At 46.7% G+C, this 25,410-nt stretch overlaps 1 protein-coding gene across 3 annotated transcripts in view; it reads right to left on the bottom strand.

The window, feature by feature from the left end:
- The window catches only part of GALNT14 (polypeptide N-acetylgalactosaminyltransferase 14), a 209,490-nt gene that overhangs the window by 117,811 nt on the left and 66,269 nt on the right, over positions 1-25,410 (bottom strand). The window contains exon 2 of one of the 3 annotated variants that reach the window (XM_070512327.1): positions 20,674-20,722. The exons of the other annotated variants lie outside the window; for them this stretch is intronic. The gene's annotated coding sequence lies outside the window, so the exon portion shown is untranslated. The remainder of the gene's footprint in view (positions 1-20,673; positions 20,723-25,410) is intronic. 3 annotated transcript variants of the gene reach the window in all.

The raw sequence follows: 25,410 nt of genomic DNA, 5'->3' as shown, positions 1-25,410 counted from the left end.
GGTGACACCTCTGTCACCATTCATGGGAGGACACCCGGAAGGGCTGGCAAAACCTCACGTCTACCATCTGCTGAGGTCCATGAGCCTTCCCATTGAGCCGTTGGAGCAGCAATGGCTTCTGCTTCTTTCCTATCCTGCAAATTTCAGGCAAATGCTTCTTGTTGATGGAATCTTTATCACCAGAGTCTGAGAAATGTAGTTTGCAGGAAGAGTCAAGAAGGACAGAGATGGCGCTCAGCACCAACAGTCGATATCCATCACAGCCTGGATTTAGATAGGGTTTAAGGTGCAGATCCATCAGCAACTCTTTTCTTGAGATGCCTATTTCTGTATTTTGGATTCACTAGGGGCTGAAAGATCTTGATTTTCCCACTTTCAGGCCAAAAAAGTCACTAATATTCAAGCATCACGAGAAAGCATGTGCACCCCCCAACCCCAACCAGCCAGTTCCTATTGTACAACTCTTGTATGAGAATGAAGTTTCCAGTAATGGAGATCACTCTGTGTTCAGAGATTTTAATGTCATAACCTTTAAGTGACTACAAATCCTTTCTCAAAATTGCAGACATCTCAAGTCCTGTCCTGACACCATGAGATCACTTAATGGGGGAAATGTCTGGATGGTTGTAGGAGTGCCATCAGGTGACCCTAGGGTACAAGCAACTCCAGATTTGGGGAGCTCGTCCCCTTGCTCCCTACCTAACATGACCTCAAGTGGGTGACTAGAAACATTTATTAAAGAAAGCACATCACTTGGACACATTTTAACTCTCGGATTACTGGACCATCATTTTCAACAGTTACTCTTAGATGCCATGCTAACATCACAAGTGGTAATGAGGAAATCATATCTAGACTCACTAAAGTGATTGAAATCTTACTTTTGATCCAGTCTACCTTTGTATTGTACTGAAAACTATTGATTAGCCTCTCATCTACCAATGCCACCTGCACTTTCTCCTACTTTACTTACCACTTCCTCCCTCCCAACTCACCAAGTTAAGGAAACCGAGTCCTGAGTCCTCAGTTACAGCTTGTTTGCACCCATTCACATTAGGATCCCTCCAGACAAGATTGTATGGAGAAAAAAGAAGTCTTTAAATGCCCTGCCTAAGCCTTGAAAATAGCTGCCACCCTTAGAATCCCATGAGGAAATGTGGCTTTGGGCACAGGATCTTGGCTACACTTCCAATTTGCAAGGAGAGGCAGAGGCTCCCCTTCCCGGCCACACCCGGTAGAGGAGCAGGCCACGGCTGGACACACGATACTGGGGTAACATGTTCTCTCCCCCTTACCTCTCCTGTTTGGAGCCTCTGTCTCTGGCATTGCTGAGCTGTGCCCTGCTCCCTCTGCCTGCTCCTCTGGGAACTCCTGGTAGGTGCCACATTCATCTGTACTTGGATGGAGGCATCTTTGTCGTTCAGAAAGGCCATGCTGAAACCATGGTGGGATTTTGGGAGAAATACCCAGGTGCCAGACTCATGGTACAAAGGAGTCCCTGAGGCCTGTGGTAATGAGGCCAGCTCCCCCAGCTGGGTGAGCAATCAGGGGCTTAGGCCAAAAGCTCTAACCTGTGAAAAAGTGATTTTTCTCAGAAAGTCCTCTGTGCCCGTGGTCCTAGGGAACAGGTGGGTATGGCTGGCTGAGGACTCATCCACTCACGATACCTCCAGCCACCAATATCCCAGAACTGCCATGAGGGTTGGGGGTGGCTCCAGAATGTCCTGAACAGCAACTAAAGGCAGGGCAATTTCCATTTCCAGGCTGCAAGAAACAGATGAAGCAGGCAGTTCAGGGTAGGTGGCATTGGCTTTTGCTGCTTTTACTTCTCCGGGACCTTCCAAGGTCAAGCATATTAAGAAGAATCCTGGGGCTGTGAAATGACTGGAGCAGCCTGGAGGTCTGTGCAAGCAAGCGCACAACTTGATTCTGCAACCTTCCTGCCAAGGTAGCTGTTGAGAACATCCCCTATCACCACCTCCATCCCTCAGTTTTCTCTTTCCAAGACCAGGAAGCCCCTCCTCAGCACAGATCAGCAGCACTGCTGAGCAATTAAGGTCAGATTAACCTCCCATAGATCTGCCCTGAAGAGAAGATGCGCCCTGCACTCGGAAGCCAGGAAGCCCTGCCTCAGGCTGCACTTTGCTCAGTGCTGGAAAAACAGCTGGGCTCTGTAAGAGAAGGAGCTGGGAAAAGCTGCATCTCACGTCCTACGGGGACCCCTGGGTCAATCAGCTCCAAAGCAGCCCTGAGCTGGGGGGGACCTGGAGTCACATCGCACCCCAAGTTTGGCGTCATAGTGTGATCAGTAAATATCCTTGGATGGGGAACAGACGGGGCATCATCTGGCTGGTGCTGCGGGTAAGAGAGCAGATGGCAGTGAAAGACTCAGGTCTCCCAAATGAGCTCTGTAGGCTCAGTGGCTGCTTGTCTCAGGCCGAGTTACTGAAAGGTAGATGAGCTCTTGAGGCGCCGGCGTCTCTCTGCCTTGCTGGGCATTTCCCTCCTGCTTCCATGGACAGGTGTTCCCACCTATCTACCACGTGTATGGTTCCTACTTGCAAAACCCGATGCACCAGCGGCAGGGACAAGATGGGGTCCCTGTCCTCCCTGGTGGTCTCCCTCATGACTCTGACATGTCTAACAGCAGAACCACAACAGTTTCTATTTCAAAAGAAAGAACCATGAAATCTCAACACAAGACTGAAATTGTCCCAATTCTCTCTTCCAAGGCCAATCATTTAAAATGACCGCTCTATGTTGTTGCCTCCCTTCCCTTACTCAAGACTCTCTAGCTGCCTTCTGATGCTGCTTTTGCTTCCTTCGTTTGCTAAGGAAACTCCTGGGTGTGGTTCACAGACACTCCCTCATCCCCAGACCCGCTTGCTTCTCTCTTTCACATCTCAGGGTAACAGCGAGCTACAACAGTTCCCGGTTCCTGGTTCCTTCCCACCAACCTTACCTTGGCCCCTTAACAATCTCCATGTCTTCACTGGCTGAGTCCTCGTCCACCCGACTTCCCATTCCACTCCTTTCTCCACTCCTCTCCCTGAGATAGGCAGGGCATGCCCAAATGTTAGTTCTGAAACTAATTTCTCCAGAATTCTCTCCCACGTTTCCAACTGCCCACTCAACATTTCCACTTGGATGTTCTCACGATTGAAAATGCACATCAGAAACAGAACTCATCATGAAAACAGCAAACGAACCCTGGTACTTGTCAAGAGCTAGAGCATTCACAAGTGGATTTACACCTGTTTTACACCCATTTTCCCGTTTAAATCATACCAAGAAATCCTGAAATGTAGACCAAAAAGCATTGCTCTTCTCATTTCATAGATGAGGGAACTGAGGGCTCAGAACTGCTTAAGATCAAATAGCTAGTAAATTATGGAGCCAAGACAAAACTCAGTTTTTCTCCTTTCTTCCTTCTCAGATCAAAGATCCAAAGAGCCATCAAACCCTGTGAAGCCTTCTTCCCTTCCTGATTGCTTCTGTAGTGAACCGGCCCTTACACTGCCACGACTCTACCCTAGCCTCTTGTCCCGAGTTGCCTGGATTATTGCAGTGGCCTCACACATTCTTTAGCTGCTGTAATGCACTGAACACTGACACCAAATAAACCTTTAGAGCATTTATTTCACATTGTTACTCTTCTAGGAGAGGTCTCAAGGAGTCCGCCCAGCCCATTCTTCAAAACAGGGCTGATCCAGCCCCAGGCCCTTCACACCACGGCCCCACCGTCCTCATCCTCCTCCTTGGCAGCTTTGCCTGGCAAGTTCCCCTGAGCTCCTCGGGGCTATTCCAGCCACTGACTTTTGATCTTCTTCTAGTCTTTTGATTGTTTTTCTCTTCTCTATTTGATTTATTTCTGCTCTAATCTCTATTAATTTCCTTCCTTCTATTTGATCTGCTTTTTCTAATTTCTTAAGGTGGAAATTTAAGTTATTGATTTGAGATCTTTCTTCTTTTTATCTACAGGCATGTACAACCATAAATTTCCCTCTAAGCAATGATTTAGCAGCATCCCATAAGTTTTGGTAGGTTCTGTTTTCATTTTCAGGCTTCTCAACATATTTTCTAGTCTCCCTGTGATTTCTTCTTTAATCCATTGGTTATTTAGGAGTCTGTTGTTTAATTTCCATATATTTGTTGATTTCCCAAATTTCCTTCTGTAATTGATTTCCAGTTTCACTCTACTGTGTTTGGAGAAACTGCTTTGTATGATTTCAATCCTTTTAAACTTATTGAGGTTGTTTTATGGCCTGACAAATGGTCTCCCTTGGAGAATGTCCCGTGTGCACTTGAGAACGTGAGTTCTGCTGTTGTTGGGGAATTGTTCTAGAGACGTCTGTTGAGTACAGTTGGTTTATAGTGTTCAAGCATTCTACTTCCTTGTTGGTCACCTGCTGAGTTTTTCTATCCATTATTGAAAGTAGGGGATTGAAGTCTGCAACTAGTAATGTTGAATTGTCTATTTTTTCCTTCAATTCTGTTACTGCTTCACAAATTTTGGTGCTCTGCTGTTAGGTGATTACATGCTTATATTTGTTAGGTCTGTCTGATAAATTGACAGTTTTATCATTTTAAAATGTTCTTTTTGGTCTCCAATAAAAATTTTATCTTGTCTGATATTAATATAGCTCCTTTTGGTTATTGTTTGCATGTTGTATTAACCATCCATTTACTTCCAACCTATTTGTGTCTTTGAATCTAATCCATTTACTCCCAACCTATTTGTGTCTTTGAATCTAAAATGTGTCTCTTACAGACAGCATATAGTTGGATCATGTTTCTTTTAAATGCATTTTACCAATCTCTGCCTTTTTTTTTTTTTTTTTTTTTTTGCTGAGGAAGATTTGCCCTGAGCTAACACCTGTGCCAATCTTCCTCTATTTTTTCTATGTGGGTTGCCACCATAGCATGGCCACCAATGAGTGGTATAGGTCTGTGCCCAGGAACTGAACTCAGACCACCAAAGTAAAGCACACCAAATTTAACCACTAGGCCAGGGGGCTGGCCCCTACTGATCTCTGCCTTTTGATTGGAGTGTTTCGTCTATTTAAATACAATGTAATTACTGATAAGGTAGGATTTATGTCTGTCATTTTGCTATTTGTTTTCTATATGTCTGATGTCTTTGTTCCCCTATTTCTCTGTTACCGCCTTCTTTTATGTTAAACGTTTTCTAGTGTACCATTTTTATTCCCTATTGTTTCTTTTGTGTGTATGTGAGTGTGTGTGTATGCGTTTTAGTGGGTTCTCTGGAGATTACAATTAACATCTTAATTTATAACAATCAGATAAATACCAACTTATTTTCAATAGTATATAAAAACTTTGCCCCAATATAGCTCCATTCCTTCCCTCCTACTTTATACTATTATTGCCATACAAATTACATCTTTATGCATTATAAGCCTATCAACGCAGTTTTATAATTATTGCTTTGCATAGTTGTCTTTTAAATCAGACAGGAAAAGAAAGGAGTAACAAATAAAAATACTCTTACACTGTAGTAACTTTTATTACTGATCTTTATTTCTTTGTGTGGATTCGAGTTTCTGTCTACTGTTCTCTCATTTCAGCCTGAGAGACTCCCTTTAGTATTTCTTATAGGACAAGTCTTCTAACAACAAATTCTCTCAGTTTTTGTTTATCTGAGAATATCTCAATTTCTCCTTCACTTTTGAAAGGTGGCTTTTACTGAAGATAAAATGCTAGGTTGACAATCTTTCTCTTTCAACATTTTGAATATTTCATACCACTGACTTCTGGCCTCCAAGCCTTCTGATGAGAAATTAGCTGTTAATCTCATTGAGGATCCCTTGTGTGTGACAAGTCTCTTCTCTCTTGCTGCTGTCAAGATTCTCTGTCTTTGACTTCTGACAGTTTGATGACAATGTGTCTGGGTGTGGATTTCTTCGAGTTTATTCTACTTGGAATTCATTGAGCTTCTTGGACGTGTAGATTAATTTTTTCACAAATTTGGGAGGTTTTTGGACATTATTTCTTCAAAGATTCTTTCTGCCACTTTCTTTTTCTTCTCGCCTTCTGGGATTCCTATTATGCACATGTTGGTATGCTTTACGGTGTCTCACAGGTCTCTGACGTTCCATCCATTCTTCTTCATTCTCTTTTCATCCTGTTCCTCAGACTGGATAATCTCAATTGACCTATTTTTAAGTTCACTGATTCTTTCTTCTGCCAACCCAAATATGCTCTTGAGCTTCTCTAGTGAATTTTTCATTTCAGTTATTACATTTTTCAACTCCAGAATGTCTATTTGGTTATTTTACATATATATAATTTCTAACTTTTTATTGATATTCTCTACTTAATGAAACAATGGTCTCACACTTCCTTGATTCTCATATGTCCCCTAAGTCACTGATGGACCCTCAGGCCTATTTCCTTAGTCCTGTCACGTATGAGGTGGAGAAAGGTCCACCTTGGAGGAACTCTTTTCTCATTTAGCTCCACATTATTCCTGAATCACAGGAGGGTAACGTACATGATCATGTTACAGATATAAAATAGAGGAAAAAAACAAACATATTAATTCAAAAATGATTTATTTAACACTTGTTAAATGCCAGGCACCATTCTTGGCACTGGTGATTCAACAATGAATACAGAGTCTCAGCCCCTATAGTCAAAGAGATTTCAGCAGAAGGAAGAAATGCCTAAGGCCATCAACAGGCAAAGGAAACATCAGGAACAGAACCTATTTGTCCAGATGCCATACTTTCCTGTCACTTATGATCTTTAGTAGATGTTTATTTCACTCTTTGCTCTGCTTAGGCTATGATGCAGTGGTGATATCAATAAGATCTGGCCATATTTAGGAGCCTGAACAGGAGATAAAGATAGCAAAAGAAGAGACTGACATTTGTGGTCAATGCTTCTATGTAGAGGCCTCCAGGCATGCTTATCCATAATCACAAGTAGTTATCAAGAAGCACAAATTACAAGAAACAGACACTTTCATGCAATACTATAGACGGCTTTGCTTGTCACCCCCGTTATAAAGCTTCACGTGAGAAATTTATTTTAGAACCAAGTAATAGAAAAAACTTTGCTTCTCTTGAGAAACTGATGGTTTCTCCCTTTCTGGTAATAGAGTTTTGAAACCACATCTCCCTTTTCACTTTGGCTACTAGGAAGCTTAGAGCTAAATGTGAAGCTTAACTACAGCAATTATAGTTACTGAAACATTGAGTTCTTTCCTTCCTGGTCTTGACTATCTATATTTTCCCTGGTCCAAATTCTTTATTTCTATTTTTATATTCTCGTGAATTTATGACGTGTACTGAGCATAAATCACTTTATTAAGTTATGTGACAGGAAAATCATTCAGATATTCTTTTTTTTTTGCAATACTGAAAAAGACCTAAAAACAAAAAAGTATTTTCCCTCTCTCCTCTGAGAATCTTGTGTCTCCTCATCTCAGAGGTTGTTATCATGGTGTGGCTAAAAACAGAAGCTGCTGGGAGCCAAGAAGACAGTCTCACCCAGTCTTGAAGGGGTAGTAGACCAACTCAAGGGTGAGTGGAAGTTTTGAGAATGTCCCCTGAAGCTGAGATGGGGCTTGGTTTCTGGAGGTGCCATGAGCGGCAGAAATTGGGGCTCTCTTCCTTGCAGTGCCCTGCAGCTATCGGGGGATCTCAGAGGACACCTGATGCTTCCAGCCTGGGCCCTCAAGCTCTCCTAACACAGAAGCAGAGGAGCCACTGGCCAACGGCTCACATGGGCTAGGATGCGACCAACACGGACAGCCAACAAAGGGAGCCTTCCCCAATTCTCCTGAACTGATGAGAATCCTGAGGCTTTCGTATAATCCTTAGGGAGTGGTGGGAGGTGAGGGGCTCTCAAATGACAGATTGAATTTCCTGCCAGCCCAGCAGGTGAAAGCTTGGCTCTGATTAAATTTGATTTAGAAAAATAAAGAAATGTGACATTTCTTGCTCTCTACTGTTGTTGCCTGAAATTCATACTCACTACATGGGATATAAATAAATGAATGAGTAAATAAACAGACCAGGGGCCAGAGTGCCTAGGATGAATTCCCAATTTGCTGTGTTTCCACCATTAGGGTCGTACAACCTTGAAACACAAGGGCTAATGGAGAACTTGGCACTTAGCACAATAAACACCATCTGTGGGGACTTTATGGTAAGGGATGGAGTTAAAAAAGCCAAAGATAGTGCCAGACTTCATAAAACTTACAATTTAATGTGGGCGGCACATTCTAACAATAAACATTAATGAGAAAGGACAGCCATACAGTCGTGCGGCATATTTTTATTACACACTCACTACACATAAGGCACAAAAGAGAAAGGTAAGGATTAAGACAGCACCCAGCAGGCAGGAAGCATACAGCTTGGGAGGAAGATGTGAGAGGCAGAATCACAATACTCTGGAAGAGGGACACATGCTGTCAAAAGGATTTGCATAACGTGGTATGGAAGGAGAGGTCATTTCAGCCTGAAGAAAGAGAAGTCTTCAAAGAGGAAGGGGTGTTTGGCATGGATTTTGAAAACGGAAAGGACTTTAGCAGAGTAAGGTATCCTGAGGGGCACTGCAGGCCAGGGGTGATGACGGGGTGAGCCCACACCTGCTCACGCTCAGGGCCACGGGGTTGCAGTAAATGCTTCCTCACAGATACGCCTCATGGTGCATGAGGGTGAATGGATAAGTGGTGGTGAGAAGACTTGAAAGGTGCATGCATCAGTCACAGACGGGGTTTTGGAGACCGTGCTCAGGTGTTTAGATTGTAAGATATAGGCAAGGTGGTGTGGAGTTTACAGATCTTTGAGCAGAGAAGGGTCCTGATAAGAAGGATGCTTTTGGCAGTTTACTTGAATAGCTGAATGTGGGATGCTGCATTAGAGAACATGGATAAAGTGTTACAGGGAGAAGGATTAAGAAGTCCATTAAAATGCCTTGGGCACTTGAACTATAAGAGAGGCAGAGGGTCATGGAAAGAATGTGGGAGATGCAAGAGAGTTCACAGATGTCAAGTGAGGAGCTGGGGGGAGAGGGAGAATGAGGATAGATATGAAGGGAAGACTGAGGTCTCAGGCCTGGGTGAAACAGGGAGTACAGGAAGAAGAGGATTTAGGAGGAAAATGACGAGTTCAGGTGAGAATGAATGGAGCCTGAGGTCCCAGTGTGGGCCCTCTGATGAGATGCTTAGCAGGCACCTCAACTACAGAGACATTATATAAGTGTGCACTCAGTTTTATACGTTTATAACCTGATCTTTCAAAACTGGTAAATTAATGGAGATCCATAGTCATCTAACAAAAGGATTCTTCACCTTAAAAAAGCATTAATAATAGGGTACTTTAAATAGTTAGCTCCCCTGGTGAATATAAAACAGGCTTTAACATTTTTTTGGAAAGGTGACTTACACTTCTCTTTTCAAAAACTCATCTGTTGTGTTAAGTAAAGCATATCTATGTATGAATATGGAATGAACTGGGAGTCTTCAGCCACATAAAATTAATCAAGGTGGACATCATGAAGGAGGCAATGAATTTTAAACAGAATACTGAAAGGGTGGCATTTGAATTGGTGAAGAACAAAGATTGAGGCCTCAAAAAAAGGGGGGTGGGACGGTAGTTTCACTGGGATGGTTAGCCTCCCATGTTCTCCCCACTCCTCTTCCATCCCAGAGATGGGTCCAGTGGCGCTGGCTGGGACGTGGGGATTCCAGCTCCACCCATGGCCTTCTTCATCTCTGTAGATGGCAACTCCACCTATCCATCTGTTGAGGTGAAAACTCTAGGGTATCCCTCACTCGCTTCCTCTTTCTTACCCTCTGTATCCAATCCATCAGGAAATCCTGGTGGCTCTCCCTTTGAAACATACCCAGTTATCTGCCTCTTCTCGCCAACCCCACTGCTGCTTCATCCAAGCCATCGTCTTGGGCCTAGGTTATTTCAATAACCTCCTGATAGGTCTCACCGCTTCTGCCCTCGTCTTCCTCAAGTCTATTTCCAACACAACAGCTCGAATGGTCCTTTTCTCAAAACCCTCCAATGGCTCTCCATTTCCTTCTGAATCTAAGCCAAGGTCCTTCTCCTGGTTTACAAGGCCCCACATGATATGGCTCTCTTACCTGTCCCACCTCATCTCCTACTTCTGCCCTCTCCCCTCACGCCAGCCCACTCCACTCTGGCCGTGCCAGCCCCTTGCTGTCCTTCAAGCACTCCAAGCAGCTGCCTACCTGGAGCCTTTGCAGTTGTTCTTTGCTTTGCTGGAAAGCCCTTCCCCCAGACAACTGCAAAACTAAAACCCCACCTCCTTCCCGTCTGCACTCAAACCCTGCTTCCGCACTCTCGCCCCTGTGACACGGCCACCTGCTGCCTGCCGCTCCGCAGTATTCCTAGTCCCTCTCCTTGCTCTCCTGTCCCTTTGCTGCATAGCACTTATTTCCTTCTGACATACGATCTACTTTCCTTATTGATTATGCTTATTATTTACTGGCTATCTTCCCCTGCTAAAACAAAAGCTCCATTAGCATTCTTTATGTTTTCTTTTGTACCTAGCCCACTGTAGCTATTCGATAAATAACATAGGAAGGAGTCAATGAATGAATGAGTGAAGAAGAGAAAAACGATGTAAACAAACAAGGGGAAAAACCACAACTCAACAACTTCTGCCAAAAACGCTGCCCTTGGAGACGGAAGGGGAAGGATCCAGTCGCTGCGGGGCCACAGTCTGGTTTGTGGGGCTCTGGACAAGGCATTAAAGCTCTCTGGGATCCTCCACCTTCCCAGAAAGGGACGGGCCAGGTGGTTTTTTTAGTGCCTTCCAAAAATTATTTAATTCATTCAACAAATACATATTAAGGACCTACTACATGGTAGGTCCTGTGCATATAAAAATTAATAAGATAACACACCACACTGGTCCCTTCCCACAGTTCATAGAGAGCAATCTGTAAACAAACACTATAATACAATTCACTATCAGATGTCTCTAGGAGACATAACAGTGATGGAATCAGTGGAGGGCATGGGCCTGCTAGGTGACAGGGTGCCGCCTTGCATCTTGGAAAGCAGCGCCAGAAGGACCCACCCTCTGTGAATGCTGTCAGGTTTCCTGACTGCCAACCTCATGTACCGCCCTCTCTAACAACATAGCAAAGGACTAGCAACTTATTACAAGACCATTTAATCATGCAAAGATCAATTTTTTCATGTAACTCTTTCTTCATGTTCCCATTAGTAAGCCTTTCAAAGCCACACAGTGTTGTGAAAAGTCAGCCCTTTCGTCCTGACACATCAGAATTCCTAGAAATATTTGGAAGGACTCGGCAGGAAAATAACGCACTGCCCATTTCATCTAGCAACGGTGTTGTGCTTGCAAACTCAACACACTGCCCTCTTAAAATAAACACAATGCATAGAGCTTGCTTTCTTCCAAAAACCCAAGGTTCACATTCAAGTCAAGTAATGTTTTCCTCTTTTGCATTCCGGATTATTATCATTTACTGACAACACCACCATTTTCATCAGGACATTGATTTATTAGGTATCCTGTGCCTAGGATGTAATTCAGAGCATGATAAACAGATGTGTGGTCTCTGCACTCTAGAAACTTGTACTTCGATACTGCATATTAACAGTGCACAAACCAGAAAGGATTCTTCTAGAAATTACATACTGTCTATACTCTATCCCAAGTGTATCAGATCCATCAAATGTACTGGAAATTCGAACCAATACAGGAACTCACTATCTAGAAAACCTTCAGAAAGGACTTCGAGATGGGAGGTGGGGAGGCAGATGTAAGGAGTCATTTGCATATTGGGAAGAGAAGAATGACCAGGTTGCTCAGGGAGAGTGTTACGGGACCACTGAAATATTTGAGAAGCACCCATGATCTGGGGTGTTTAGTAAGATGAGAAAACTGGCCTAAAACTTGAATTTTGAAGCCCTAGCCATGAGGGGGCCATTTCTACATCCCAGCATCCAAGGACCGGCTGAGATTTAACAACAACCAAAGTGCCACGCTGAGCTCAGACTTGCCAATGAGGAAGCATTAGTTTCTAAAGTCCACACATCTGAGTTATCAGGTGCATTCACTGCCCGTTAACCCAGGATGAAATTCTTTTCCACTTCTTGCACAAAATACAAGCATGAATCCAGGAGGAGCTCCCATGATCTCTCCTCCATTTTGGTAAGAAGCTTGTAACTGGCCATTCCTCCCTGTTCCCTGTGGTTATCAGGAAAGTCAGAGTAAAACATTAAACTTTCCGACAGAAACCACATGAGACTTGCAGTCATCTGTTTCTGCTCTCCACTTCCCACCCTTCTTTACCTCCATCTCTATTCTGTATTATCATCATGTTGTTATTGCTGCATATGCCCCTCCAATCCTTTGTGCAACAAACCAGAGAATAATAATAATAACACACCGATAATAATCATGTTAAACTTTTACTGAGCAAGTGAAGTTATGAGCAGTCATTGGGCTAAGCTTTTCATGGAACATCTTATTTAATCCTCACAGGATTTCAGTGAGGTAGGTGCTATTATTATCTACATTTTAAGCATTTAAAAAAAATGAGAGTAGAGGAAGTTGAAATAATGTGCCCAAGCAGCAGAGACCAGGTTTGAATCTAAACAGACTGACTCTGGAGTCCATTCTCTTAGAGCCCCTACACATATATACATCCAGGCATAAAATACTTTACAGGGCATTATTTGGACTGCTGCTATATCACAGTTGGTGAATGTGGTATGGAAACTGATGATAGCTACCTGGCTTCTGAACACCACTTTACAGTAGGGGTTAACTGTTGGCCCACAAGCCAAATTTGTCCCTTAGATATGCATTATGGGAAGCCTGGGCTAGCTATTTTTTTCTAATCGAATCTAATTTTGCTCTCCAGCTCTCCACAGCTCCCACCATTCTTCACTGTCCAGCTCACTCATTTATGTCATGCATTTCAAGTTCACAGACCTTGCTTTAGAATTTTCAAGATATTCTCCCATCTCTCACCTCACTTGGTCTTTGAAATGTTTCTGGAAGGGAGACAAGACCAAAATCAGAATCCCTTTTTGCAAATGAAGAAACTAAGGCACATGGAAGTTGAGCCCCTAGTCTGGGCTCATGCTAGGAAGGGGTGTGGCTGGAAACAGATTCCATTCGGGTCTTCCACTTCCTTCTATGGGGCTAAATCTCACAGCATCTATCACCCTCCCCGGTGGAACCCTGAAAACACAGGGTGCACAGTGCCAGCCATCAGCAAGGGAATGAGCACTCCTCCAGGAGAAAACAGAGAAGAGACTGATGGGCAGGAGGCTGAGCTGTGGGCTTCAGGCTGCTGAGGGGAGGAGCCAAGAGGCCGAGCTTGCAGCCCCCTGCTCCACTGCCCCCAATCAGACCCCGCAGGAGCCCCTTACCCTCCTTCTGCTGCTCCTTACCTGATCACTTTACTATAAGACAGGGTGTCCCAGTAGCCCAGGTTCCCATTTGTGGCCACTCTCTGGCCTCTAACAGCTTTGGATTGGGTCTTCCTAAGGACTCTTCTCTGAGATCTGACGAGCACCACAGGTAACGTTTCCACCTTTGCAAATCTACAAACAAGGGGCAGGAAGGCCCAAGGTGCTCTCCAGTCTCCCTTCCACCTCCAAATTCATAAAAACCTGGGCTAGCGACCTTGAAAGGTTCCTTTCTAGAAGAGGAAGGTGGCCTCGAGCCAGGGGTCCCAAATCTGGCTGCATGACAGGATCACCCAGGAGAGATTTTTCAAAATACAGATTCCAGGGCCATTCACCCAGACATACTGAATCATAAACTCATCGAGAGGTCCTGCAATCTGCACGTGGACCATCTCTGCAGATGAGCCTCCTGCCTTAAGGGGCCAAAGTTGTGATGGAGTTTTGTTACCAGCCACAACCAGACAGAGGACACATACAGATGGAGACATGCTGCGGGAACTGAAGCATGCCCACCCACCTTCATCTCTGGGCTCGTTTTCAGTGCCGGTATCCAACGTATACTGGAGAGTGTTGGCTCACAGCTCAGGGTCCATAATAGGTAGATTTAGGACATTTTAATCCAAAGCTGCCAAGCGTGCGAGATGCCTCTAAACATCCGAGAGCCAGCTGCCAGCTCAATGGGAAAAATGGCGCAGACACAAGGGCCATGAAACCACCTGCACTGGGCCCAGCAGGGCACGCTCAGAGTCTGGGATAACCTCATCACCCCCAAGAAGGACTCCCGGGTGTATGTGCTACCTGACCCAGGTGGGAGGATACAGGGCAGGAAACCCTTACTGGTCTGTTTTTCTTGCTTTCTATTAGGAACTACAGGCTTGGGGCCATCTGGCTCTATGGCTTTTGGCTATGGGACAAGGGAATGCCCAAATGTGACTGGAAGCAGCCACTTCTCCCCAACAAGGACCATGATAAGGGAGAAAGGCAGAGGGAAGATAGGGCTCTGCTTCTTTGTTAGCAGATAGCCCTAATGGTAGCAGGACTGCAACTCCTGGCCCGGAAGCCTAAGGCTTGGGGAGGACCTTGCTTTGCCTCCACCCAATTCCAAAACCGACTACTCCCCAGCCTCTGGAAGCTAAAGCAATGAAGGCCAGATTCTCAGGAGCACAAATAAAGGAGAGAGAGTGCCAGAGAGGACTGGCTCCTGGGATAGCCTCCCACCCCGGCTCCTGCCTGCCTGCCTTCCCAGCACCTGCATCCTTCTGGGGAGTTCTGCCATTGTTCCCCATGCTGAGCTGCCCACCACGAGCCGCGCTCTCATCCTCTCTCCCTCCACGAACCGAGAGCTCTGCATGGACTCCTTCACTCTATGTGCTGCTATCGATCTCGATCTTGGGCCAGGTCTGCTCTCTGCCAATACCCCAGAGAAGCCCCTCAGGCCCTTGCAATCAGGACTGAACTCGACCCCCTACCATTCGCCAGAATTCAGGGCCCTCCCCCTGACCCGCTCATTCCCACCAGGACCCTGTCACTGGACAAATGCTCCTTCCAGCCCATAGGCCCCCCTTCCTTCCTTCCCTCTCTTCCTCTCACCCCACCTGGCCAGCCTTGCCTCATGAATGAGAACGGAGGAGCGAAAGCCATTAGAAATCTCTAATGTGATCCTTGCAAATCCTGCAAGCTCCCATAAAGGGTATTTTGTCCAACTAGCTTTCTGTGGTGCAACATAGTCATCCACTTGCTTGCTTTCTTGACAGCCCTCATGTGCTCTACCCCAGGAGTCTGTCTGTCCACTTAGGTGTCATCTGCCTTGGCACTTAGGGTCTATGTCTTCAGCTCATTTTCAGGTATCACATGCAAACCCGCACTTATTAAACACTCCAAGTAGAAATGGTTGTCACTCAAGGCTACAAAGAAAGAAGACCCAAGGTTCCTTAGAAATCTCCAAAATCCAAAGGCTCCTGAATGCTCCAAGTCAGGGCTGAGCTGGCTCTGCTGCTTGGCTCCCAGGTGACCAGGGGACAGCCAGGCCAGCGCGGCACAGGCCTTGGGGGCCTTTGAACATCACTGGCAGCTCACTTTCCTGCCCTCGGGTCATGCAGAATCCAAGAACTGGGCGGGGGTGGGGGGGGTGGGGGGGTGGTGGCAGGCATGGGGGGGGTGAGTGGGGACAGAGAAGGGGTGAGGGGGTGCGGGGCAGGGGAGGTGAGCAGGCTGAGAGGAGAGAGAGGAAGCTGCAGGGCAAAGCAGGGAGGACCAAAGCAGATGGGCGCCCTGCTCAGAATGGCGTTCAGGGAGGAAACAGAACTGCAGACCTCGGGGTCTATAAAACCCAGCTCCTCTTCATTCGAGATTCTGCTCAGACCTCCTTCACTGATTCCCTTCTGACTTCACATTAAACTTTACTACAGCGCACAGCTTGTAAATGGCATCAAAACAATTTACTATAGCCTCTGTATGCCTTGGTTTAAATAATAAACATTTTTATTTCACTCTTCTGTGAAATGAAAGTCTTGGGGGGGGGCAAAGTATAGAAAAGTAGAAGTGGGACTGAGAAGTGGGACAGAAGAAGCAGGAAATACCTGCGACCCGCAGTGATGTGGGAGCCCCACTCTCTAGCCACAAGGAGCTCTCTTGTTTCACTGTCCTGGGCCATGCGTTGAGCATCATGCTACTCACTCAAGACAAGAACACCAGGTTCTACGGGCGAGAAGCTGTGTTGATGGGCACAGCTCATTGGGGTTCCAGTAGGGCGCAAACATGACAGGCTCAGGATGTGGTCCACAGCCCGGCATAGACACCCACAAAGGGCAGAGGCCAGAGAGTCAAGCTGAGGAGGAAGAAGCCAAGGGGAGAACCATTTTGGAATGAGGTTTGTGAGGGGACATTCAGGGGATAGAGCTGAGCAGGAGCCCAGCAAGGTCCTAGGGAATGTGAGGTGGCAGGGAGCCTGGCTCCCAACTTGGGGCCCTAAGGGCACTGGTGGCCAGGGCCCCACCCCAGGAAGCAGCAGAAGCCAATCACGTCTGGGATGTTCTCGCTGGAGGCCAGCACTAAAACTCCTTAAGTGGAAATCATTCAAGCTCCCAGGCCTCCTGCTAAACCTGAAGTGTCAGCAACTAGCCAGCTTGTTACTTTAACTAATGCCCTTCTATTTTCTGCAGAGTAAACAACTTGATCCCATTAGATGTTGTAAAATATTTACCAAGCGGCCAGGGTGGCTTCCTTCCTCCCAGTGTGCAAGATGGAAGAAAGCTCTGGTTAGGCCTCTGAACAAAGATCAACAGACATCACCATGAGCTTCCAGTCAGCGAGCATTCACCAGAGGCATGCAGACTGGGGAGGGAGCGGGGAGAATGGGAAAGCAGCAGGGAGCAGGAGCAAGTGGCCACCAGACAGAGCCTCTGGAAAAGGAGAGGAGCAGTAATGCAAGTGGCATCGGGACTGGATCCTGGAATGGAAGAACGAGAACTAGAATAGCCAAATAAAGTGTGGGGTTGAGTTAACAGTAATGTACTCATGTGGTTTCTTAACCGTGACAAATGTTCCTTGCAATGTAAGATGCTAACATTAGGGGACCTGGGTGAGGGGTATGCAGGAACTCTCTGGGCTATCTTCACAATTTTTCTGTGAATCTCAAATTATTCTAAACTAAAGAGTTTACTACATAAAAAAGTGTATGCGTAGCCCTTTTGGAGGCCAACACCGACAGGGACCCTTGCTGCGTCGGACCTTACCCCAGAGAGAGCCTGCAAGTCACAGGCAGTTTGTAACTGAGGAGGAGAAGGGCAAAGAGGAAAAGGAGAGGGAAGGTCTTCCCACGGAGATGGAAGGAAGGAATCAGGCAGGAAGATGCTGCAGAGAAACCACTGTCGTTGCCAGAAAAGGTCCCTGGATGGAGGCAGCGAAATGAACTGGGTAGAAAGCCTCACACCATGCAGAATTCTCATGCCACGTGGAATGTTCTGGGCTCTTATCAGGCAGCCCATCCCTAGAATCCTTTTGAAGCTGCCTCCAGTGGTCTCATAGAAAACCCTCTATCAGGTAGCGCAAGTTTGGCATTCTCATCGCAGGCCCAAGAAGGAGTAAGTAACCTCTCTGGCCAGGGAGAGGGAAGCTGGCAGCGACCTCCCCCCACTGGAAGGAGCTCTGGGCTTTTCCAGTCTCTCTTCTCTTGCACCAGCCTTTGCTGGCCTCCACCTAAGCCCCACCCTAGCCCTCTCCAGGGCAGGTGCAGTGGATTAGGTGAATATGACCAGTGTGGTGTGTACCTCCTGCTCTCCTGAGTGCCTGGCCTGTTCCCACCCCACGCTGAATTTCTCCTCTGAACATAGGTAGTCACACCCTTCTTTGGGTCTCTTCTCATCTGAGGCAAGAGCAGAGTTTCCCAATTGTCAGAATGAGGTAGAGGGAAAGTGTAACGGTTAATTTTATGTGTCAGCTGGGCTAGCCTATGGTGCCCAGTTGGTCAAACAGCCATCTAGATGTTGCTCTGAAGGTATTTTTTATGTGATCAACATTTAAATCAGTAGACTTTGAATAAAGATTAACTTTTAACTCAACAGACTGAGTCAAGCAGATTACCCTCCATAATAGATGGAGGGCCTCATCCAATCAGTTGAAGGCCTTAAGAGCAAAGAGTAAGATTTAATGAAGAAGAAAGAATTCTCTTCAAGACGGCAACATAGAAACCTGCCTGAGTTTCCATCCTGCCTGGCCTGCCCTATGGATTTCGAACTCAAGACGGCAACATAAGCTTTTACTGAATTTCCAGTCCTGCAGATTTTGGACTTGCCAGTCCCCATGATCACATGAACCAATGCCTTAAAATCAATCTAGATAGACGGCGAGATGGAGATGGAGATAGACCTAGAGACAGAGATAGAGGTAGACACACACACACTGGCTCTGCTTCTCTGAGGACCCTCACTAATACAAGAAAAGCAGAGGGTCCAGAACATCACAGGCAGGGTCCAAGGCACCTGCTCCATTCACTGTCCTGTCGATGTCCCTCTGTGGGTTTAGAGATGTGACATCTCATCACTGGGGCTTCCACAGCTTTATTGTTCAGTCACTGAAATAAAGAGTTCATATTGATTGTCTTAAGAGGATGTCTTTCCCTGTACTCAAAAGTGACAGTAAGTGACAAACATTTCAGAAATAGCTTAGTGGACATTCCCCCCACTGCCTCTCATTTTCAACTCAAAAATAACAACACATCACTCAACTTCTCACTTCCCCCGTCACGTGTACCCTGGGCTGACAGAATTTCGTTGGTGAGGAGAACAAATGTGCCACCTGCCAAGAAGATAGACTCATTGAGGTGCCGAGTTATCCACGAGGGTGCAACAGAACCCCCTCATCAGGACAGGCTGCTAATTCTTTCAAGTTGTCCTTCTGCCTGCAATTCTCTCAGCGTCAAGGAAAGGAGTAGCACCCACGAAGCTGCCCAGGGGCTCTAGGCTGACCCAGGAGTCCACAGATCTGGGTTACGTCCTCAGTACCACACACAACACTGAGTTGCTCCTATCCCTGTGCTCCTGTGAGCCTCGGGTCCCTCGCTCTGTTAAGCAGAGAATGCTCACCTGACAGAAACGTTGGTGACACATACAGTTGGGTCAATGACATCCTAGAGATCACATCCTAGGTGTCACTAGAAGACATGCTCAAGGTCAAACAACAGAGTGTGAAGTTGAGTATTTTCACTCTGAATATTTTTTCAAGGAGGGGTAGCAAAGAGCAGCAGCCTGCTCTTCACAGAAGCCTAATGTCCTGGGAGGCAGCAGGGCATCCTTCCTCTACTCACCAGATACCCCTTCCCTCTGCTTCAGTCCCAGGCACTCTGGCTCCTTCCCTCAGCTCAGCTGCTGACCTGGAGGAACGTGCTCTGGGAGGTGGAAAAGAAACACCAGCTCCATCAGCCTCGACTGGAGAGGACCAGCCAGGCAGCAGATGCTTTAGAAATTGGTGGCCTCTTTGGGACCTTCTGCCTTTTTCCTTCAAATTAGGGTTGCCAGATTTAGCAAATAAAAATATGAGACGCCCAATTAAATTTGAATTTCAGATCAACTACAAATACATCTCATGGAATATTTGGGTCATATTTAAAAAAAAATTCATTGTTTCTCTGAAATTCAAATATAACTGGGCATCCTGTATCTTATCTGGCATCCCTACTTCCAATGGAGGTGAGCCTCGAGAGCTTCAGAGTCAAGCCCTGCTTGGTCACCAGCCTCCAGGCCTCTCATCACAGTTCCTAACAGCTGGGGCCACACACTCAGCCCAGACTCAACCCTAAGTTGAAGAAGGAGGGGTGGAACCAGCTGCAGACACACAGCGCAGCAGAGCCCCAGTGCCCCCAACCAGCCTCACTTGGCCCTGAGCCCTAATATTGTGATCCACTTCTTGTACCCGCATAGCTGTGCTAATGCTCCGCCTGGCACCTCGTTGAGGCCTGGGGACCTGCCTGATAATATCAAGCCCTTTGCCCGACCTTGGTCCAGTGACTAAACCCTGGCAAAATGGGTGGAGGGCCCTGACTGCCGGGACAGTTGGCCACTTCATCTTGAGGACCACCATCCTTGCTGGTGGATCTGTGACAGCACACAACTGCAGCCCCTGGACCCTGCACCAGTTGCAAGGATAAACTCGCCCACTAGCACCCACAGCTGGGTGAGCTCTCCACCCAGGGGAGAGGGACTCTTCAGCCCATCTTCCCTCACCTGCCCTCTCACGCACTCCCATCCTGTTGGTCTCCAATTCTGATGGCCATGGGTTGGATCTTAGCCAGGTCTGGTTTCTGAGCAAGACCACCCTTCAAATTAAGACCCACAAAAATGCATCTAGGGATCTTTCCACATTAGAAATCCCATTGCTTCCCCTAAGGCACCTGTTCCATTTGTGGCCTGAATCCAAAAGCTTCTGATTAGACTGGCTTCTTAGCAATCCTGGCATCCACGCTTTCTCAGCAAGAGACATAGCAGGGCGTTAATATTCTACTAAGGGCTAACCCTTTGCTGCTCGTGCCAGTTTTCAGACTATAGTGTTCAAGGGACCAGCAAATGAGATCAAGGTTGGGAAGGCCCCTCATACCAGTTCTTGCCCATCTCTGAGCCCCTGTCACTGCTTGGCAGGAACCCCACCATACCATAGTCCGGCAAGGCCCGAGGAGAGTGCAAATCAGCACCGTTCATGCCCTCATGCCTTCACCTACCTGCTGAATTTACGTCAGGCCGCCCCTGTGCCAGGTGCTGCATTAGGCTCTGTGGATACAGAAGGACCAAGTCAGTGCCCCTGCCTCCAAGGAGATCATACATTATTTAGGGAGAGAGACAGAAAACAGGCCACTTCAAGGAGGTATGACAAATGCTTCAATGTCCTGGGGTGAGCTGTCTACTTAATGGCTTTTCTGATTTTTTTTTTAATGGTTTGAGATAAGATTGAAGTCACATTTACGTCTGTGTGAACTTGCTCTGGCCATTCTGTCAACGTGACCAAAGAGAACCTTGGTGTGGCTGGCTCCTTCTTGTCATTCCAGTCTCACCTTAAATGTCCCCTCCCCTGAGAAGCTTTCCCAAATGCGTTATCTAAAGTGGCCCCTGTCACTCTACCTCCTGTCATCCTGTTTTATTGTTATTACGGCATTTATCATGGCCTGGCCTCTGCTTATCTATCCACCTGTCCTCACCTACAGTAGATTCCTGTCTGTCTCCTTCAATGCTACACCCGCAGCACCCAGCAGTGCCTGCAGCACCCAGCAGTGCCTGCTTCGCCGAGTTTACTGCACAAATGAATCAACAAATGAACGGAGAGAAAGGACAACAACCCATTGATTCTCGACCTCCAGGGGTCCGTGAATGTAGTAACAGGGCACTGCGAGCTATTTTAACATATTCCAAAGCCTAACAGATTTCATCTGTTTGCTTACCCTTGATAAAGCCCCACAGGGGAAATAAAATGTCACATTTCTTTGCCTTTGACTAAAATGATATCGACTCAGTTTGTATTACTGGCTCCCATGCTAGTCAGAGACTCTGATTAGTAAATATATTTTGGTTATTAAAAGTGGGAAAACAAAAGCATCATAACATCAGAGCTATTTACATAGTGGCTAACATTGTCGATGCAAATAATCTATATCCAATCAATAAATCAAAATTGAGGTGAGTTTATTATGAGCCAAATGTGAAGGCCATATAGCCCAGGAGAGTCCTTCCACAAAGGAACGGAGCACTCCAAAGAAGTAGGTGTGTACAGAGGGATTATATACCCTCAAAGAGCATGCATCACACATGATTGAAATGTCCCTTTTACAATAGTCAGGAGATTGCCCTGTCAGCACAGCGATTGATGGACACAGAAGGTAGTAGGTCTGCTGTCTTGGTGGACACAGCAGGAAGCAGGTCTGTTGTCTGGGTGGTTACAGGTGAGCTGGATGATCACAGGTGAGCGCAGCAAGCAACTCCTAGTCTAGGAAGAGATGCTTATCCTTAAGGAAATGCTAATACAGGGGAAGTTGCACCTTTATCTTAAGGGCATTTGTTCTTGCCTGTGGGACACAGGAAATGCTTAAAGCAGATATACAATGCACGCTCCAAGGACACATCAGGCCCTTTTGGAAAAAAAATAAGGTTAGGCCAAATCAGCTTTACACCAAATGGCTTCCACATATACCCCAATATAACTTATTGCTTGCCATTTTTATCAACATCTTTCAAGATAGGAGAGCACGGAGGAAAATAAAAAGTGCTAAAGCATTCTCGTGCTGGAGGAGAGACAGGGAATTCCTGCCTATTTTCTGGGTGGCAAGACTGAGGCTCGAGGCCACACGGAGCCACAAGCTGGGAAGCCAAGCCAGAGTTCTGCCCATTAAACTATCTGAGCAAAGGAGGATGAGGCTTTGCTGAGAAAATATTGCTCATAAAAGAAATCATGCTCTGGAAAGGGAGTAATTTAAATGAAAGCTGAAATTATTATTCACAGCACAAATACTGTGTATCTTCAGGCTCACTGGTATCAAACGGATCAGCCATATAACACTGGCAACCTTCGGAAGGGCTAATGAAAATTTGGAAAGTGTACACCCATTAGCAAGGTGCCAGCAAACTGCTTTTCATTATTTTAATATCTTCAAAAGCATGAATGACATGGGCACTTATCCCCTGGAAGCTGACCTTTGAATAGCACTTTAAATGCTTGGACTAAAGGTGCTGGATAAACCACAGCCCAGCTGTATCATTTCACTCCATCAACTGACCGGCCTTTGCAATGCAAAATTTCAGGGTGGAAATAGAACAGCCTGGGTCAGCTGAGACTCCAGCTGCCAGAGGCCAAAGGGGCCATCATTCCATTACCTGCTCTCTGAGTCCTGACATGCCCCTGCCACCTGAGGGTCACCCATCCGTGCTGTGCTGGGTCCTGGGAGGGGCCTCCTGTTATAACGAGAGGGCTTCGAGAAGACTTGCTGAATGGGGAACAGGCTCCCCCCTGGCCAGCCCCTGGCTATCAGTGGCCACTTGAAGGACTACACAGTGGATCTGTTATTTCTCCTGCCTTCCAGAGCAGCAGGGGAAGAGATTCTGCCGGTACAGTGACTGGCTGCTTTATTTCTCTTAGGAAAAGTGGCCCAGCCAGAGAGGACAGCAAAGAGCCGCAGCCTAGCCTAACCAGAAGACCTCTAGTCCTGCCAGACTGAGCGAGACCAGTGGGCACAGTGTGAAAAGCTATGATTCTCCTCGCTTGCATGCTTTCATCCAAACAGAATGTAGCTTGGTTTAGAAATTAGATGTGTTCTTGAAAATTCAACTATAATTCTGAACTTCAGGTCAAATTAAAAGCCCCAGGGCATAGGCAATCTAAAGCAGTGGTTCTGTGTCTCGGACATCAGTGTGCCCCCAAATCACTCAAGTAGCTCATAAAATGCAGATTCCCAAGCACCACTCCCAAAATTCTGAATCAGTAGGTCTGGGGTAGGGTCTTGGGAATCCACATTTTAATAAGCTTCCCAAGTGATTCGGAGGTCTGCACGCCTTCAACAGATCCCACTGTGAGGAAACTCCAGGCTGAACGTGATGGTCTGGTTTATTCTTGTCTGCTTGGTCAGTTCAGGCTCATCTGTCCCCACTCTCCTTTCTCAGGATGCTTGTCTCAGATGTGGGATCCTGAGAAAGGATCAGCAGGTAGGTCAGTAAATCCAGAGGCAGAAAGAGCCAGAAACATCCCAGGGACACTCCCGAAGCTTGGTCCAGGGGTCTCTACCTTGGGACCTGGGGAGCGACTGGCCAGGCGTATGACCAGAACTTCGAGGCAAGACCCGCCACAATCCAGTACCTATGGTTGCAACAACATAGGGATCAAGGCCCTCCAGTCCAGGGGTTCTGAAACTCGTGTGTGTGTGTGTGTGTGTGTGTGTGTGTGTGCATGCACGCACTGTGGGGAAGCCCCTCTCGTAACAATGCTTGCAAATGCACAAAATAAAATGCAGACTATTATGAAGGAAACAAATTACACTCAAATTCAAGTTTTTCAAACTGTTGTTTTCACCTTGGTAGAGTAATATATGTGTTTCTTTAGGAACGCATTCAACAACAGGATCTAGCAGTGGTCTAATCACTGCTGTGATTTCGAGGTAGTAACAAGATGAAAAAAACATTTCAAAACACCTGTAGCAGCTGCACTGTGTAAGTGCAAAGCTGGGGCCAAGCTAGGACACCCAGCTTAGCCGCTGAAGCTCGGGGCCTGGCTCCTGTCCCAGAGGAGAGGTAACAGCCCTCTTTACAATCAACAGGAAGAACAGTCAACAGGTGCTTCATTTTTTCCCATTGAGCCTTATGTCATCACGTGACCGCCACACCCCACCTGAGGGCCTGGGGAACACCCATTCAGCTTAGTGAGGTGGTGGTGAGCCCTGATTTTGACGTCACAGCCTCGGGTTTGCATCCTGGTTATTCTCCGTTTGCCCCCAGACATACTCTCTCTCACCTTTTCTACCCTGCTCTGCACCTCGGGAGCTGACCACTACAAAGCCTTCCTCCGCGTGGGCTCCAACAAACAGCTCCATCCTGCTCCACTAACACTCTCTCTCCCCTGGGCCCCAACCCTAGGGGATAACTGCTTCCTGCTGCTGCTGGTCCTTGAGGGGTTGCCTGTCCCCTGCTGGCTCCCTTACCCCTGTCCACAAATCTTTAAAAAGCCCCTTCAATAAGATCCCCTCAGCCACACACTGTGTATGCCAGTTGTTTCTTGCCAGAGCCTCACTGATAAAACCACTCCCCGGCAATGTGACCTTGAGCAAGTTACCCCACCTCTCTGAGCCTCCTAATCTGTGGGAAAGGGACCTGCAGTGCCCACCTCATCAAAGGGGGGCTGTGGGGATCCAGTGGGACAATGTGTGTAGAGGGCTCAGCAGGGTCCCTGGCCCATGGAAGCCCTTGGTGAGTCACCTTTCATTTCAGAGCTGGCAATGAGCTCCAAGGACAGGTTACTCTGCAGCTTATTCTTGGTAAACAGACCTGGTATATCCCTTGTCCAGAATCATGTTAGGGGAGGTCTTTGGTGGCACAAAGTGCCCAGAGGCCTCTTGCCCTCTGGAAGCACTCAGCAGCCAGAGGGGCATTCCCAGCAGGAGAAAGGAGGTAGTCAGGCTGGCCCCGGGGCGCCATCTGGCCTACGGGACGACACCCTCTAGATTTCCTCTTCATCTCCCTCCTCTTTCCCACTTCAGCAATGAATCCCCACCCTGACAGGTGTGCAGAGCTTTCATAGACTGTGTCCCATCTGGTCGTCACAGCACAATGAAGTGGGCCTTACTACACTACTTATTTTTTGGATGAGACAAAGCTCAGAGATACTGTCAGACAGGAGACTTGTCCAAAGTCATACGTGTACTCAGTACCAGAACTAGGCCTAGTGCCCACATTTTCTAAACAACGTCTCAAATTCTTTCCCAACA

This window comes from Equus asinus, chromosome 6, assembly GCF_041296235.1.
Source record: "Equus asinus isolate D_3611 breed Donkey chromosome 6, EquAss-T2T_v2, whole genome shotgun sequence".
Classification (NCBI taxonomy): domain Eukaryota; kingdom Metazoa; phylum Chordata; class Mammalia; order Perissodactyla; family Equidae; genus Equus; species Equus asinus.
This window is presented reverse-complemented; position numbering and strand designations above follow the sequence as displayed.